Source organism: Gopherus flavomarginatus, unplaced genomic scaffold, assembly GCF_025201925.1.
Source record: "Gopherus flavomarginatus isolate rGopFla2 unplaced genomic scaffold, rGopFla2.mat.asm mat_scaffold_55_arrow_ctg1, whole genome shotgun sequence".
NCBI classification, from domain to species: domain Eukaryota; kingdom Metazoa; phylum Chordata; order Testudines; family Testudinidae; genus Gopherus; species Gopherus flavomarginatus.
In genome coordinates, this window is record NW_026115116.1 from 1,540,885 (window position 1) to 1,557,573 (window position 16,689).

At 49.5% G+C, this 16,689-nt stretch overlaps 1 non-coding gene across 1 annotated transcript; it reads left to right on the forward strand.

Moving 5' to 3' along the window:
* The first annotated feature begins 6,241 nt into the window (after positions 1-6,241).
* TRNAV-AAC (transfer RNA valine (anticodon AAC)) lies at positions 6,242-6,314 on the forward strand. The gene has a single exon. It is a non-coding gene; the product is annotated as a tRNA-Val (tRNA).
* Positions 6,315-16,689: the final 10,375 nt, after the last annotated feature.

Below are 16,689 nucleotides of genomic sequence, written 5' to 3' on the forward strand. Positions count from 1 at the left end.
ATGAAAGACAAAGGGTGGAAATCAGAGATTTTGGATCCATTTTGCAAATTATAGAGAGGAAAGTGGAAAATCAGAGGGATTTTATATCAGTTGTTGATAGGAGGTAAAATCTGAGTGTTTCACATGAATACTTGATAAATGAATAAAGAGGAAATGGGCAACATTTGCAAACATTTTGTGTTCAATAATCGGAGAAAAGGTGTAAATCTGAGATTTTCTTATTATTTTATAATTAGAGACAGGAAAATCTCAGGGCATATTCAATTAGAAATAGACAACTAGAGAGAAGTGGGGCAAATGTTTAGGTTATTTTATTTGAATCTTTGAGATTTGCAAAGAAATTGTGTCACAAACTGCATATTTGATAACATGAGAGGAAAACACCAAGATCTGAGGGGAGAGAGTCACTTTCCTGTCAGGGCCCAGTGCTCCCTCCCCCTCCCCCTCCGGGGTCTCTCACTCACTGGGGGCTCCAGGCGGGGCTGGTGCGGTCAGAACCTGGGGCTGCCTAGGGGGCAGGTCCCAGCTGGAGAAAGCCCCCCCCCCCGGCCAGGATAGGAATGTGCTACTGGTAGCAGCCTGGGGCTGGACCCACTCTATGGGGGACACTTGCTCCCCCCTCCCCTTCCTGGCCCTTCCCACGCCCTGTTGCCAGCAGAGAGTGGCCCCCCCAGCCCAGCCCAGAGCTGTCCCTGTCTCAGGCCCCCCCCAGCCTCTGCCCAGTTCAGAAATCACTCGGGGGAACCATTTCCCACCTACACAAGGACAAATCACTGTAGGTGAAAATGGGGGGAAACACCCCAAACCTGAGATCTGAACTGGCCATTGGCAAAGGGGAGAGAAAATGGGGCACAATGGGGGGAGGGGAACAGGGAACTTCTCAGGGGTTTGAGGGAAGGGGGTGTCAGCCTGGATATTGCTTGTTGCTCTCTAGGGAGAAAGGGGGCAGGATAGGAGAGGAGGGGGGTCTCCACGGAGGGGGCAGTGGTAATTCCGAGGGGATCTCAGCCCTCCCTTTTTCTCCCCGCTCCTCAGGGGTCACCTGCTCTTGTCCCCTCGCCCCCCGGCCATGTCCCGGCTGCACAGACATTTTCCATCCATCCCTTTCCCAGGTTTCCCCCCTCCGCAGCCCCCGCCCGACTCCACGCAGGGGCTGCTAGGTGTAATGCATGTTCAGTAGGGATTTCTCCCCTACTAATGCTGGGGTGTCCTTCTCCTATAGGTTAGTCTACTAATGATCTCATCTTGGTGCCATGTGTGTCAGTTCATTGCCATGGCACTCGTGTGCTTAGACATCTGAGGATGCTCTATAGAAAAGCTCCTTGAGTGAGGTGATCCACAGGGAGTAGCTCAAAGCTCCAAAGTGCCTGGCCGGGGCAGGACATTGGCACAGCAAGGGCGGGGTGTGGCAGTGACATCACAAAGGCCTTTTGCAGAACTTCACACTATTGGTCAAAGACTATTGGTGAGCAGGTGGTGACATCACAGAGAGATCCTGACATCAGTCAGGGGCCAGGGGCTAGGGAAACCTCAGAGACCCCTGTGGCTTTGCTTCAGCAAGTCTCCTTCTCCAGGTCTCTGTCTGAGGACTGAGAGAGTATTCGGGTTCACGGACGTGAGCGCCAGGAGAAACCTCTTTCCAGTTTTCTCCTTCCCTTGTAGTGATTTTACTAGAAAACAGCCGTTCCTCTTTAGAAGGTAAGAGCCTCCTGGAGGTGTGAAACCTGTTCAGTCTGATCCATCTGGTGAGAGTTGAATTCTAGGCATGGAAAACATGAGCTTAAGGAGGCAGAATTTTATTCCGCACCTGGGATTTTGTCCCTTAGAATCATGGGGACATTAGGGTTTGTCCTTTGTGTTTCACCTTTTCCTCCATCCACCTGTCCCTCCCTCCTTTCTCTTCATCTCTTCTTTTGTCCTTTCTCCTGTTCCCCTCCCAACACCAGGACGAGTGTGTGCGTGTGTGTTGCGGGGGAGTGCTCTGCAGCTCTCACTGTGGGAGTTCCACCCAAAAATGTGAGGCTGAAATAGTGCTCAGGCAGTCAGGGCTGGATTAACCTTTTGTTGGCCCTGGCACCAAACATATTTGTGGGCCCCAGTATAGTCACTGTGGGCTCCGAGTGTGGGCCTGGTGGGGCAGTGCCATTGGTGCCTTCGTATACCCGGTACTGAACCTCAGAGACATTTTTCATTTTGATCACACAACTCTCCATGACTATATGCATTGCCATACACAACTCCCTCAGCCCGCGGGTTTTCTTATTGAGCTGTACACCCATGTGGGTTTACCAGTGTCCACAGTGAGCAGAACTTTCATAGTGATCAAGGAAACTCCCCACAGATTTATCTCTTTCCTCATTCAGACCTTCTCTAGCCATGTCTCCAGTACCCCCCCATGTCACCAGTCACTGCATGTGGTCCTAGTCTCAGCTCAAAGTCCTAAAGCCAGCAGACACCTGATCATTTCTGACAGATCCCTCCCTCAGCCCCCATCCTGCCATATGAGCAAGCCACCTGCAAACACCATTTCCCCAAAGTGAGGACTTAGCCCTTGGGAATCTGAAGACACCAGCGTCTCTCCCTCTGCTCCCATCTACGTGCTAGTCTGCTACCTGGTCACCACCACCTCTCCCCATACTTGTTTCCTTTCTACTTTGGACATGCTCCCAACCAGCTGGAAGCTCCCTCTGCAAGCCTGACCTCCTCCCGCCTTCCCTGCTCCCCCGACATTCCTTTCCTACTAGTGACCTCTGTTCCTTGAGGTTAACTCCAGTGTCTTTAGGTGCTCTAGCTTAATGGCCCCAGGAGTCATAGAACCACTTGTAGTTTCTCTAGCTACAGCCATGGGGCAACTGCCAGAGGCCAGCCTTAGACAGCTGCAGCTACTAGCCGCAGGAGCGGAGGCAATGCCAAGGCTGAGCATACTTGAACCTTGCAAGGGCAGCACTAGAGACTCTAAATCCTCAGCACTGGCCCTAGGCAGCTGCAGACTCTGGAGTTAGGCACTTTCCTCCTCTAGGTTCCTGCATGGTTACAGAACTGCAGTAAAGTGGAACAATTATCAGCTTCTGTGATTGGAAGATGTCTGGATCCATCTAATAAGACCGTCCTACATAAATGAGGAAAGTTGAGGTGCCTTTATTATTCTTTTGTTCCATTCTTTGTTTCTATGGGGAATTTGCCAGTGCAATATCACTGTCTTCCTTTTAAACAAACAAAACTAAAAAAAAAAGTGTAATGGCTGTTGAAAATAGCAATTCCAGCCCTCGTTCGCACTGTGAAGACCCCAACGTTTGTTGCTTAATTTTCTCCTACTTTTTCTAAAGTAAATGACAGTGGATCAGCATATTTGATTTGGGAGAAATGAAGTAACAGCTGCCCAAATTGAGCTTGAGCACACCTGATTTTGAGGTGTTCAGATCTGGAAGGCAGGGGCTAGATTCCCTTTATGAATATTAGATACATCTGGAAAGGAAAAGTCAATTTCTATTTTCATGGCTCAGAAGTGGAAATCCTCCTGTCCTGTATCTGAAGCTGTCCAGGTCCAGTAGAGCCTCCCCTTCCTTACTTACCATTTTACCTTCTGGTGGGATCCACATACCTCCCTTGCCCAGCTTCAGATAGAGAGGGGCCCTGTCCAGTTAGTCCACCCAGTTCCATCTTTGGGGGCTGCCAGGCAAGGTCACACCAGCATCCCTAAGCCTGTCTGGGGAAGTCTTCTGAGGGTGCTACTTGGGCCAAAGCCTTCTACTCCTTGGTCACACCTCTTCCCTATTCACAGGTGGCACCCCCTTCTAGTAGCCAGCCCCCCAGCCACAGCAAGCTGCAGCGCATGGAGTCTCACAGCTTCCCCCCTCCCTTTCCTGTTGATAGCAGCCAAGGGAATGCTGGGAAATGTTCCTTCTCTGCTCCAAGGCAGGGAGCTGGCCAAGGGACTACAGCTCCCAGGGCCCTATGGGGTCTCAGCTCCCCTACTGAATCCAGGCTGCTCTGAGGCTCCCTTTCTGCAGAGGGGAGGAAGTCACTGTTACAGGTCCCTTCAGAGCTTGGGCCTAGCACTCTGGCACCATGTCAAATCCAGTACTGCTCCCAACTCTATGCAGCTCTGCTGCTGGCAGGATCCCTTCCCATTCTTTTTGTTTCCTGTCTCCCCTCCAAGGAGAAGCTCTGCATTGTTCCTGTGTGGGGAACTGAACCCAGGCTGTCTGGGTGAAAGCCAAAAATCCTAACCACTAGACCACATGGGACTTCCAGAGCAAGTTTACATGTTCATATTCAATAACACAATTAAACGTAGCCATTCAAAGTAGCCATTTAAAAGAAGCCATTCAAAAAACTTCAAAAACAGACTTCAAAGAGAAATTGCAGTGTTACAACTGATCTGCAAACTTAACACCATTAATTTGAGCTTGAAGAGGGACTGGGGGTGACTGGCTCACTACAAAAGCAATTTTCCCTCTCTTGGTATTGACACCTCCCTGTCAATTACTTGGAGAGAGCCACATCCACCCTGACTGAATTAGCCTTCAACACTGCTTCTCCCCTTGTATGGTAACTCCCTTTACATCATGTTCCAATATATATTTATGCCTCTATCTGCAATTTTCACTCCATGCATCTGAAGAAGAGGGCTTTTTACCCACGAATGCTTGTGTCCAAATAAATCTGTTAGTTCTTAAGGTGTCACCGGACTCCTCGTTGTTTTTGTGAAATAAAAGCAAAATGCACTCTAAGCTGATCTTAACCCTTTCAATGCCCTTACAAACTTAGATGCTTCTCACCACAGGCCGGCTGGTGGCTTTTCAGCCAGGCTCTCCCCTTTCGTCAGCGCTTCAGTTGCTTGGTGTGGGGGTGTCTGTAGATGTAGGTGGACGAGAGAGACAAAGCATGGCAAATGTCTCTGCTTTTATCATGTCCTTTCTTCCCTCTTGGCTTTGCTCCCCCTTCAGAGTCAGGTGAGCATCACTGCGTCTCTCCAAGCAAGTCTGAGCAATTCCCCTGGGGTGTCCTCTTGCAGGTAAGTGATTGCACTGTAGCTCCCTTGCTGAACAATGGCTGTTGATGGGTTGTTTGACACCCTGTCCGGGTGTTGGTTACTTTCCTTGCTGTTGTCACTGGGGAGCTAATATTTGGCTGACTCCCCCACCTTACAGCATAGTGATAACCACACTGCACAATTCTCATAACTTCATATGCATGAATGGTAAACATCTATGGCTAGAGAAATGACTTTCAGCAGATCATATCCTTTCCCCTGATACCTTACAAGGCATGCTCTGTATATAAGATCACGATTATATGAAAATGAGGAATATGGGGGTTACAGCACACTCCCCCAAAGGTACAGAATGTCACACTGAGATTCTATTTTCATTTGTTATGTAACAGCATTAAAGAGATCCAGTGACTGACCAATGGCATTTTCAAGTGCTAAACTGGCAAGCGCTGTTGGTCTCTCATTGGCCATCAGCGACTGAAGATACGGTTTAATGAGCCAGAGCTTCAAGGAGAGGGTGGCTCTGTCCACTGCCTTCCGTTGCGCTGCTGGGCACCAAGTCCCTGGCGGTCAATATGTGAAGCTGGGAGAAGAGAGTGGGGTGGCAAGCGGTGGTAGAACTTTTGCCACCAGGGTCTAGCTGTCTAACTTCCTCTTCGTACTGCTGGGCCCCCGTTGCCTTCAGGTAACACAGGAACTAAGGCAGGAATAGGGTGAGGAAGCAAGTAAAGCCGAGCAAGGAAGGCAAAAGTTAATCTTATCTTCATGGGCAGCTCGCAATGACGTCCTTTTTCTGTGCCACAGCTGACAACAATATCCCAGACAGAAAAGTAACAGGCCAAAAAGAAACCTAGCAGCTGCTGAAACAGTTCAGTTGGGAGCGTGCAAGACTAACAGGCTCTTCTATCCTCCTTTATGCACGGGCGGGATGTTTTCTGAGAGTGCAGCAGTTCCTTTAACTGCCACGAGTCCCTCATTTCAGGCTATGCAGCAGGAAAAGACAGCATGGGCTTCTGCACCGAGTTGGCCCACCTGACCTTTCATTCTTCTCTTGCTCTTTGTCAGCAAGGAGAAGAAAAAGAAGCTCTCCCTCAAGCTGGAGTCACACGGGCGAGGTAAGGACGACTTCCTGAGTGCTGGCTCCAGTCCTCTGCCCTGCCAGCTGACCTATCGAGGGGCTACCACCACATTCTCTAGATTTGTCCATCGGTCTGTGCCAGTGTGAGCAACACCCCAGTAGGTGGAGTTTCTGTAGTGTAGTGGTTATCACATTTGCCTAACCCGCAAAAGGTCCCTGGTTCAAAACCAGGCAGAAACATGCTGGCTTCCTTTTCCCAGATCCCCTTGTTATTCAGAAAGGGCACTCCTCCTATTGGCCTGTCCCTGGGATAACTCCAACCCCTGCATGACAGAGGATGCTGACAGCAGTGGAGAAAGCACCTTGGTGTCAGGCTGGAGAACCTAGAGTAGTTAGGCCAGTCACCATTTGGAGGCTTGTGGCTTGGCCACCTCTGCTCTTGGAGGTTGGCCTATAGAGGCTCTCACTTCCTGCTGGGCTCCTTTGCGTTACAGGCCAAAGGAGGATGTGAGGCAGGAATGGGGCAATAGAGGAAAGTTGAGCTGAGGAAGGCAGGGAAGAAGCTGTGCGGCTAAGTGGGGTTAGTAGAGCACCACCCTTCATTCTGCAAAGCCTGGGGAGGTGTGGTTGGCTGCTGGGAGGTAGAATCCTGTGCCTGCCTCTTGGCTTCCCAGGAGTGGCTACTTGCAGCCCAGGAGAAGAAGGGAGGTTCTGGGTGAAAGAAAAACAAGCAAAGCTGAGTCCAAGTGGAGAATGGCAGCTCCTTTATGGCCAACCTGGGGGCATGACTGATGGTTTTAGAGGTGGAGGCTGGGCTGGCTGTGAGCAACTGGGATCCAGGAAACCCCCACCTGCCCTTCTGAGGGCTGAACCCATGGAGGTGCGGTTGGCTGCTGAGAGACAGACCCCTGTGGCTGCCTGTTGGCATCCCAGGGATGGCTACTTGCAGCCCAGGAGAAGCGGGGTTCTGGGGGGAAGGAAAAGCTGCAATGGTGAGGCTGAGTGGGCTCCTTTCTGGCCGAGATGGTGGACTGTGGTGAGTCTGGGAGTTGCCTGTAAGCCATAAGTGGACGTAGTGCAGTGAAAACTGCTGCTCCATTCTGGCCGACCTGGGGGCGCCATGGATGACTTGGGAGTGGGGGCAGGGCGCTGGCTGTGAGCAAATGGGATCCAGGAAGCCCCAGCCTGCCCCTCCAGGGGCCGAGTCTTCTTCTCTCCTGCCATGGGGAGCCCGACCTTAAGCCTGCCCAGCATGTGCAGCAGCTCGAGCATTAAGCCTTCCTGTGTGCATAACTGAACTACGCCCTAGTGTAATAAGGTGTAAAGTTTAGATTGTGAATTTATCTTTAATTTCCATGGTAATTTACTTTGATCTTTTATTCCTACCGCTTATAATCCTTAAAACTCCATCTTTCTGTAGTTAATAAATCTGTTTTATGCTCTACTTAAACTGGTGTATTTTGCTTGAAGTTCTTGGGAAATCTCAGCTCCATTACAAGGCTGGTTCATGTACTATTCACAGTGAGGGAGGGGTGGACCCTGTGTAATAAACTCACACTGATCAGGCTTCTGATTAAGGCAAGATGGTATGATCCAGGGGTGCAAGGCTGCAGAGCTGTAGGGGGGGCGACTTTCTATCATTAGTGTTATGAGTGGCTGCAGAAGCATTCATGTAATTCAGTTGGCTGTGTCCCTACCTACGGATGTCTGTGTAAGTGCAATATCTGCCAGAGATTCACAGCTTGTCTCAGCATCACATGTGTGAGAGGGAGCCCAGGTGGTGGGACAAAGGGCTCAGCGGTCCCACTGTTCAGTTGCATCCCATAGATCCCATCACAGACTTTCAACAACCACAGCGGGTGTTCACTGAGACAGAGAGAGAGATGCCAAAATAGTGATATCCAGTGCCAGCAGACATCAAACTATCAGAAATTCTGTGAACAAAGAAGACCCTGCTAGTGGAAAATGGCTTGTGAGGTATCATTAGAAAATGCATAACCTACTGAATATTATCCTCCTGTTAAAATTTGTAGTAACACTGTATGTAAAATTGTGAGATTTTACAGTATGATATTACTGAAAAAGTTACAGTTCTGGGGAACACCCACAGACCAGTTCCTCAGAGACAGCAAGGCAAACAGCTGGTCAAACAGCCATTCTCCTGCAGGGGGAAGGTGTGAAGACATTAAGGGCTGGTCTACACTACGGGGGGAAATCGATCTTAGATACGCAAATTCAGCTACGTGAATAACGTAACTGAAGTCGAATATCTAAGATCGGATTACTCACCCACCCTCACCGCGCGGGATCGATGTCCGCGGCTCCCCCTGTCAAATCAGCAACTCCGTTGGGGTTGGTGTTGTTCCGGAATCGATATAAGCGCGCTCGGGGATCGATATATGGCGTCTAGATGAGACGCCATATATCGATCCCCGAGCAATCGATTTTAACCTGCCTATACGGTGGGTAGTCTAGATGTAGCCTTACATTCCATCACAGGGACCTATTGAGGCTGTTGTGGAAAACGGCCACAGGATTAATATTTGAATCAGCTCAGCCTGAGGCTCTTTTCTTGGTTACAAGCACGCAGGGGGCGACAGCTATTGGAATACTGTTCCTGAGCTAAAAATCACACAAGCCTTTTACAGCTTAAAACCACAAACAATGACACATACGTTGCACGTTAATTTCCTTATTTGGAATATACTGCAAAATATGATGCAGGTCAAAAGCAAGCTGAAGAATCAGTTTTCCATATTTGGCCTTTCCTGTTATTTTTATTACACCTGGTGATATGTGAGCAAGACTCTCCATGTCTCAAGAAATGTCACTACCAACCTAGGCCATTTTCACATGCTGGGGTGCAATCCAGATCAGCGAGGAGTTGTGTCATCTGTAATCCTGGGTGAGATTCAGTATTCTGCTGCTGGAGCTCCCCTGTCTGGATACTCCCAGCCAGCGTTCAAGGACGCACTGAGTGTCTGTATGATAAGTAACCCTGGACTGGCAGCTCTGACTCCAGCCGCCTGCTTTTTACACCCCAAGCACATTCTGGTTTGGGTAGAGAAGGCTCAGGGTTTGAGAGAAGGCTGGGGGTAGGAAGCTTCTGTTCATTATGCTGGACCTAACCCCAGTTTTACTTGAGTAAAGAGGAGATATTTGACATTGTGAGATGCTGCTCCTGTGCTCTGTTCCCAAAGTGTTCTGAAGCAGAGGAGGGTCTCTGGTAGTATGTATGTTACTGGCCTATTGGGGTGATGCTGAAACAGGACAGGGTACAGATGGCATTGTGGGGGTGGCATGAACCTTCACTCTTCATTTCCCCTTCCAAGAACAGAAGGGACAGGAATCCTTACCCAGCAAGACCATCGTCTCATAGTTCCCCTGCATGACATCTCTGTAGAGGGCTCTCTGAGTGGGGTCCAGCAGAGTCCCCTCTTCCCTGGAGAAATACACAGCCACCTCCTCGAAGGTCACCGGCCCCTGAAAGAGCAGGAGTCCAATACTCAGTACCTGCTGACCCACTCACAACCCCACTATTCACGGAACAGCAGCACCAGGGAAATGGAAGCTCCGGGAGGCACATGTTAACAGAGTCCCACCCCACCTTGCTTACAGCAGCCAGGAGGCATAAGAGGGTAGAAAGAGAGAACCTTTGTGTCTCCCATTTGACAGACAGAAGCAGGGTCTTCACATTTATCACATAGCTACTAGCCAGAGCTTAATATAGGAGATGGGGCTGTCTCTGGACCCTGATAGTGGCTCCCTGGTAGGAATCCAAGCACTCTCCAAACAAAATATATGGAAGAAAGGGGAAGTCAATCATAAAGAACAGAAGTTAGAAGGTCAGAATTGTAGTGCCCATTAACAAAGGTTTAGAGAAAATAGAGCCTATCAAACTAACGGGATATCCTTATTGGATGAGATCAAAAGTTTGGTTGCAGCTAATAGTATTGATGTAATATACCTAAACTTCCGTAAGGGACATGACTTGATCAGCACAATATTTTTACTAAAAAAAACTAGAATGATACAAAATAAACACGGCATACATAAATAGATTAAAAACTCTGATAGTAAATGGGGAACCATGATCGAGTGGATTTCTTTCTAGCAGGTTCCTGCAGAGATTGGTTCTTGGCCCTGTGCTATTTAACATTCTTATCCATGACTTAGAAGAGAGTACAAAATCATCACTGATAAAGTTAACAGTTGCCACAAAGATTGGGGTTGGTGGTAATTAATGAAATGTCAGTAGATTCAGGCTCCATCACTGAGAGTCTGGGAAGTTGTCCCAGCCCTGGCTGGAGGGTTATTTCCTGTTCCACAAAGAGGGGAAGTTCCATTCCCAACTCCTGTGCCTTGAAATTAGGACCTATCTGACACTACACCCCCATATTCATCATAGTGGTATGATTATAATATGATTAGGACATAATTATGATCTATTTTGTAGAAGATGCATCATGTGTGGTGTCACTGGAAAAGTTCTGATTTGCTGAATTTGATTATTCTATTTGTGTGCACATATCATGTTCGTATCTGAAGTTATGGATATTGACTCTGTATCTGTATTTAAAATGTGCTTACTCTGGGTAACACCCACAATGAGCCTTTCAGGTACAACAGTGAAGAAGCCAGACAGTGCTGATGGCTCAACAAAGACAATGGACTGTGGAAGAGCTTAGCCTTCCTGTGAATGTTTCATCCAGCCTATGAGTCATGGCTACTATGACTCAGCAGGGCCTGTGACCAGACCACATGACACTAAACTCCATTTTAGTACCTGTATTTTTCCACAAACTGGACTAGGAACTGAGTTTGGAACAAAAGGTTCCCACCATATGGAAAAGCTACATAAGGTGGGGTGTGACATCATCTCTTGGCCTCATTCTCCACACAAGAGAACTTCTGGAAACACCTGAGAAACAAAAACGGATGTGGGGGAAGTGCTGCTCCCAGGATCAAGAGATTTCTAGCTTGTGTATGGAAACTTGGGGGACTGCTTGTACCATCAGTCAGGGTGAGAAATTGCTAATTCAAATTCTATCCATCTAGTATGTTAGGCTTAATCTGAGTTTTGGTTATTTGCTAAATAATCTGCTTTGATCTGTTTGTTATCACTTATAATCACTTAATCTATCTTTCTGCAGTTAATAAACTTGTTTGATGCTTTATCTTAACCAGTGTATTTTGAGTGAAGTGTCTGGGGAAAATCTCAGCTTGTTGTGCACATCTGTCCCATATCGAGGGGAAGGGGAACTACATTAATGAGCTTGTATTATAGAGATCCCTGTGCACTATAAGATGGTATCATTCTGGATTTATACTACAGCAAGTGTGCAAGGTTGGGGAGTGGGAAATTGGCTCTTGTCTTCTATCTGTCCTTGAGTGGCTTAGGTAACGCACTCAGGTAGCTTAGTTGGCTGCATGGCGCCACCTGCTGTTGTGTTGGGTGATAACAGGCCCTGGAGAGGCTGGCGAAATCTCCAGCAAAGCAGTGTGAGAAGGGCCAGCACAGCGTGAGGGTTAGAGGACACAGCAGTTCCCAGAAGCTCCACAAACTGCCTCCTGGGGGTGACAACCCATCACGCCCTACACTACACAAGTCTCAGCAGGTTTGTCACATGCTGTCCCCTCCCTTTCTCCACCCGAGATATTTCCTGCTTCCCACCACCTCTAGCAATTCCCACCCTCTTATGCATTTACTGCTCCTCAACCTCCAAGCAGAGCCCGCCACCCTGATAATCTCTTACCTGAGCCAGCTCCATTGCAGCCATTTCCTTGCTCCTGGGAGGACGAGATGATCTGCAGCGAAACATGGATGTTATTCTCTGGCCTGCCGGGGTGAAAAGGGCAAGGTGTGAGAATTCAGACTAGGCTTTTGTCCATTCCACAAGCCGATTCCCCCCAGTTTTTCCCCTGCTAATGCACATTCTAGGTTCTAGCACACTGTGAAGCACAGAGTGACCTTATTCCAGTACAGGCCTAGCCCCCTCCCACCAGGGTGTAACCCTCTGACACATGGGGAAACCCTCCCAGTAACAGTCTCTCTCTTACACGTATCAAGTTTGCGGACAACACCAAGCTGGGAGGGGTTGTAAGTGCTTTGGAGGATTGGATTAAAATTCAAAATGATCTGGACAAACGGGAGAAATGATCTGAAGTAAATAGGATCAAATTCAGTAGAGACAAGTGCAAAGTACTCCACGTTGGAAGGAACAATCGGAGGCCAGAGAAGAGCAGAAACAAAGGAGTCACTTTGGGGGATTCTCCCTGTCATTGTCCCCAAGGCAGCTGTCTCAGGTTTACAAAGGTGTTTCATGTTCCAGCCTTTGTACAGTCTCTCCTGGGAGTGCCCCTTTCATGGACTGGGCCTAGTTTTAGTTTTTGGTAGTTAACAAGCTTGGTTTATTGTTCATCTAACCAGTACGTGTGGATTGAAGTGTGTTGGAAACTCTGTTTGGGATAACAAGCTGGTGCATGTCATTTTCCGCTGATGAAATGACAGACTTCATATGAGCTTGGGTCGTTCAGTAGCGTGCTGGACAGTGCAAGATGCACATTTCTGGGGGAAAGTTGGGCACTTGAGAATTTGCTGGTTTTCTCCTGAGGTGTAATTCATGAGTGGCTGTCTAGCAGCACTCAATACTGTGTAGCTGGGAGTGAGTTACATGCTGGAGACTGTGTGTTAATTGGCCAAGAGGGGCTGTTCTCGCGGGAAAACAGTGGAAAAGGCACCCCATGCTGGAGGACTGAGGTACAGCTATTTAACAGTCCAGATTGTACTCTGGGTAACATCACAGACACTCATTATGACAGAGCCTCTTACAACACAGAGAAAGTAAATCCATGTCCCAGAAATCGAAGACTCCAGACAGAGGGCAAGTGTCCCTGGCACTGCTTCTTGCTGACAGAGAGGTTCAGAGACAGTGCGAGAATCCTGGGGAAGCTGGGAACAGGAAGCATGGGCTGGCGGGGTTCGGTGGAGAAAGGGAACAGGAAGGGCAGGGATATTACTGAATCCAGGATCTTAGCAGTACTAGATGACAGGATAGCACATAGTGCAGCCCATTGGAAAACACAATCCCAACTATACATACAAAATGATGGGGTCTAAATTAGTTGTTTCCACTCAAGAGAGTGATCTTGGAGTCACTGTGGATAGTTCTCTGAAAACATCCACTCAATGTGCAGCAGCAGTGAAAAAAAGTGAACAATGTAGGAAATAATTAAGAAAGTGATAGATATGACAGAATATCTCATAGATCATATTTGTAAAAACAGCAAATAAATCCATGATACACCCACATCTTGAATACTGCATGCACATGTCACCCCATCTCAAAAATAGAAATATTGGAATTGGAAAAGGTTCAGAAAAGGGCAACAAAAATGATTAGGAGTATGGGACAGTTATGCCAGACCTAACCCCCAGTTTCACTTGAGCAAACAGGAGATATTTGACACTGTGCAATACGGCTCCTGTGCTCTGTTCCCAAAGTGTTCTGCAGCAGAGGAGGGTCTCTGGTATTATGTGTGTCACTGGCCTATTGGGGTGATGCTGAAACAGGACAGGGTACAGATGGCATTGTGGGGGTGGCGTGAACCTTCACTCTTCATTTCCCCTTCCAAGAACAGAAGGGACAGGAACCCTTACCCAGCGAGGTCACAGTCTCGTAGTTTTCCTGCATGACATCCCAGTAGAGGGCTCTCTGAGTGGGGTCCAGCAGAGCCCACTCTTCCCTGGTGAAATACATAGCCATCTCCTTGAAGGTCACCAGCCCCTGAAAGAGTAAGAGTCCAACACTAAGGACTTGCTGCCCCACTATTTGTGGCAGAGAAGAGTGAATCAAATGGAAGCTCTGGGTGGATCATAGTCAGGAGAGTCCCACCTCGACCTGGCTCAGAGTATCCAGCAAATGCCAGGGTGAGGGGATGAAGAGAGAGCCCCTTATCTCTCCCAGCATATCCATCACCCCCCTATTAGCCACTGACTGATACAGGAGATGGAGCCCCTAGCAGGGTCCAGGGAGAGCTCGCTGGTAGGATGCCCAACACCCTCCTCATTGTGAGGAGTGGGATATGAAGGGAGAGGCAGCTCCGATAAGCCTGACTCATGGGTGTCCCCTTTATATCTCACAGCAGCTGATGGTTAATGAGGTCAGGCTCCAGCACTAGGAGTCTGGTCAGTTTGACTAGCTCCATGTACGTGGGTTATTTTCTCTCTTCACAAATTAGGGCATTTCCACCTCCAAACCTCCTGGGTGTGTTCCTAGAATCTAGGCCACTTAGTAAATAACTCCCAGCAGATCTGCCATACCCTGGCCTCCTCCTTTCCCCACGCTGTGAATTTCCTGCCCCGCTCCAACCTCCAAACCAGACTCTGCAAACCTTCCCACCTCTGGTGTATTTGCTCTCCCTTTTCTCCAGCAGGAACCCACCAGCAACCCCCCGATAATCTCTACCTGGACTGACTCCACTGCAGCCATTTCTCTTCCCTGTCCCACGCCAGGCTGGGATGAGCTGGAGCAAAACATTCTGCAGCCTGTCTGGGGGAGAAGGGCAGTTGTGGGCGTTTCAGAACCGGTTTTAGTTAATTTCACATCACAATTCCCCCAGGCCCTTTCCCTGCAGACAGACACCCTAGATTCTGTCATGCTGGGAAATGCTCAATCTGTTTATTACATTTTAGACCTGGCCCTCCTGCCAGGCTAAGTCCACAGACACATTTTTAACCTCCCTTCTCTCTCCCCTCACCCCTTCTCTGAACACAAGGCTAGATAAGAGCAGAACCAAAGGAGTCACTGTGGGGGATTCCCTCAGACACTGACCCCACGGCAGCCACACCCCAGCAGGGGGAATATGGAGTCAGGAACTGGCTTTTGCTCTGTCTGATCCTTGTTTTGTTCACTGGAAAGTGGTTCTGCCCCAGGATGCAGCAATACATGTGTCTGGGTGGACTAGAGAGCTGGAAATCTCTCCCCCACATTCATTTCTCCCACTGCCCCTTTCAGTCTCTCCTTCCCCTGTCCTCTCTCCCTGCCCCTCTGGCTGGGACAGTCCCATTCCTGGGGGCTTTGCTCTCCCATGGCTGGATTTCCTCCTGGCAACCGCTAATGGGAGGAGAAATGAGGTGGTGTTGTTTGTGCAGAGTCAATTTCTTGCCAGACCCTAGGATATTCCCTGAGGTCTTTCAGTTACCTGGAGACTCTGGCTCAGAATTTAGTAGTAACAGGGCCCAGGACTGCCCTAGGGGGCTAGGCCCAGCTGCAGAAAGTCATCCCCTGGGCCGGGCAGAGAAGAAGCTTTAATTAAGGTCATTTCCCAACACAGACCCCACTGGGGGAGCAGCAGCTGCCAAGCCTGGTCTCCCAGATCACAATGGAGGCTGCAGCATCTGACCCAGGAAGCTGAACCCCAATATCCTGAGCAGAGAGGGACGGAGTGTATGAGCAGCTTCCTTCCTTTAGCTCTCTGGGGAGAGCAGCTAATGGGAGCCCCTCCTCACAGGGAGAATGGCTGATCTCATTTGACCCACTGTCCATCTGGAATCACTCCTTGTCTTTCCATACAGTGACTCTGGATTAACAACGGTCTCAATGACACCGGATTTCAGAAAGAATGAGTTCAGAACGCTGTGGAAAAGACCATCGTGTGGCAGTGCTGACTCCCTTCCCACCTCCCTCACCCCCGCAGATCTAGGACAAGGACTGGGGGCAAAAATTTTCCAAACGGAACCGAAAGCTCCTGCAGTTTTCAAAAGAGGAGAAAAGTAAATTCTGTGATTTCACACTAACAGTGTTTGCTAAGTGGACAGAAAGTTATCACAGTGACAGGGCACGTGACTGGGGAATGGACTTGGTGACCTGGTGACTAGGAGCCAGGACTCTGGTACAAGTTGACCAGAGAGAAGGATCATGGTTAGCAGCAGCCCCCAGACACCCCCTAGTACCCAGAGCCCAGACCCCCCAGCCAGGGGCCCCAGACACCCCCCAGCCAGGATCCCATCAGATATTCCCTGGGACGCAGCCTCCAGAGTCCCTGGCCAGGGACCCCAGATACCCCTCAAAGCCCCACCGGCCAGAGAACCCCCACCACACCATGATTGCCAGGTTGGGAATCCCAAAGGGTTCCCCCCACCAAGAGCCCCCAGCAGCCAGGGACCCCCTCAAGGGACCCCCCCCACTGGGAACTCAGTCCCTCACTGCCTGCCTAGGAACTTCCCCACCCTCCAGAACGATATACCCTGACATTTGCCTGGGACCCCCTCCTCTGCCCAGTGTGACCCCCTGATGCTTTACAGTGCGACCCATCACTCTGCTTCCCTGGCATGCCCTCACCTAGTGCCAGGGATCCCCTCCCCCAGCTCTGTGCACTGGGCATGGCAACAAAACCAGGAACCAGCGGGGGAAGCACAGACAGAGCCCCTGGCACAGAACCAGGCTCCCTCTAACCCTCTGTCCCGCCTCCCCAAGAGACACCCACCCCCACTGTTCTGCAGCCACCAGGCCCCCAGCGATACCCACCTCCAGGACCATAGCCTCAGGGATGGGCACATCAGAACCACCACCCCCGAAAACCCCAAACCTCCACAACCCACCAACCTGACTAG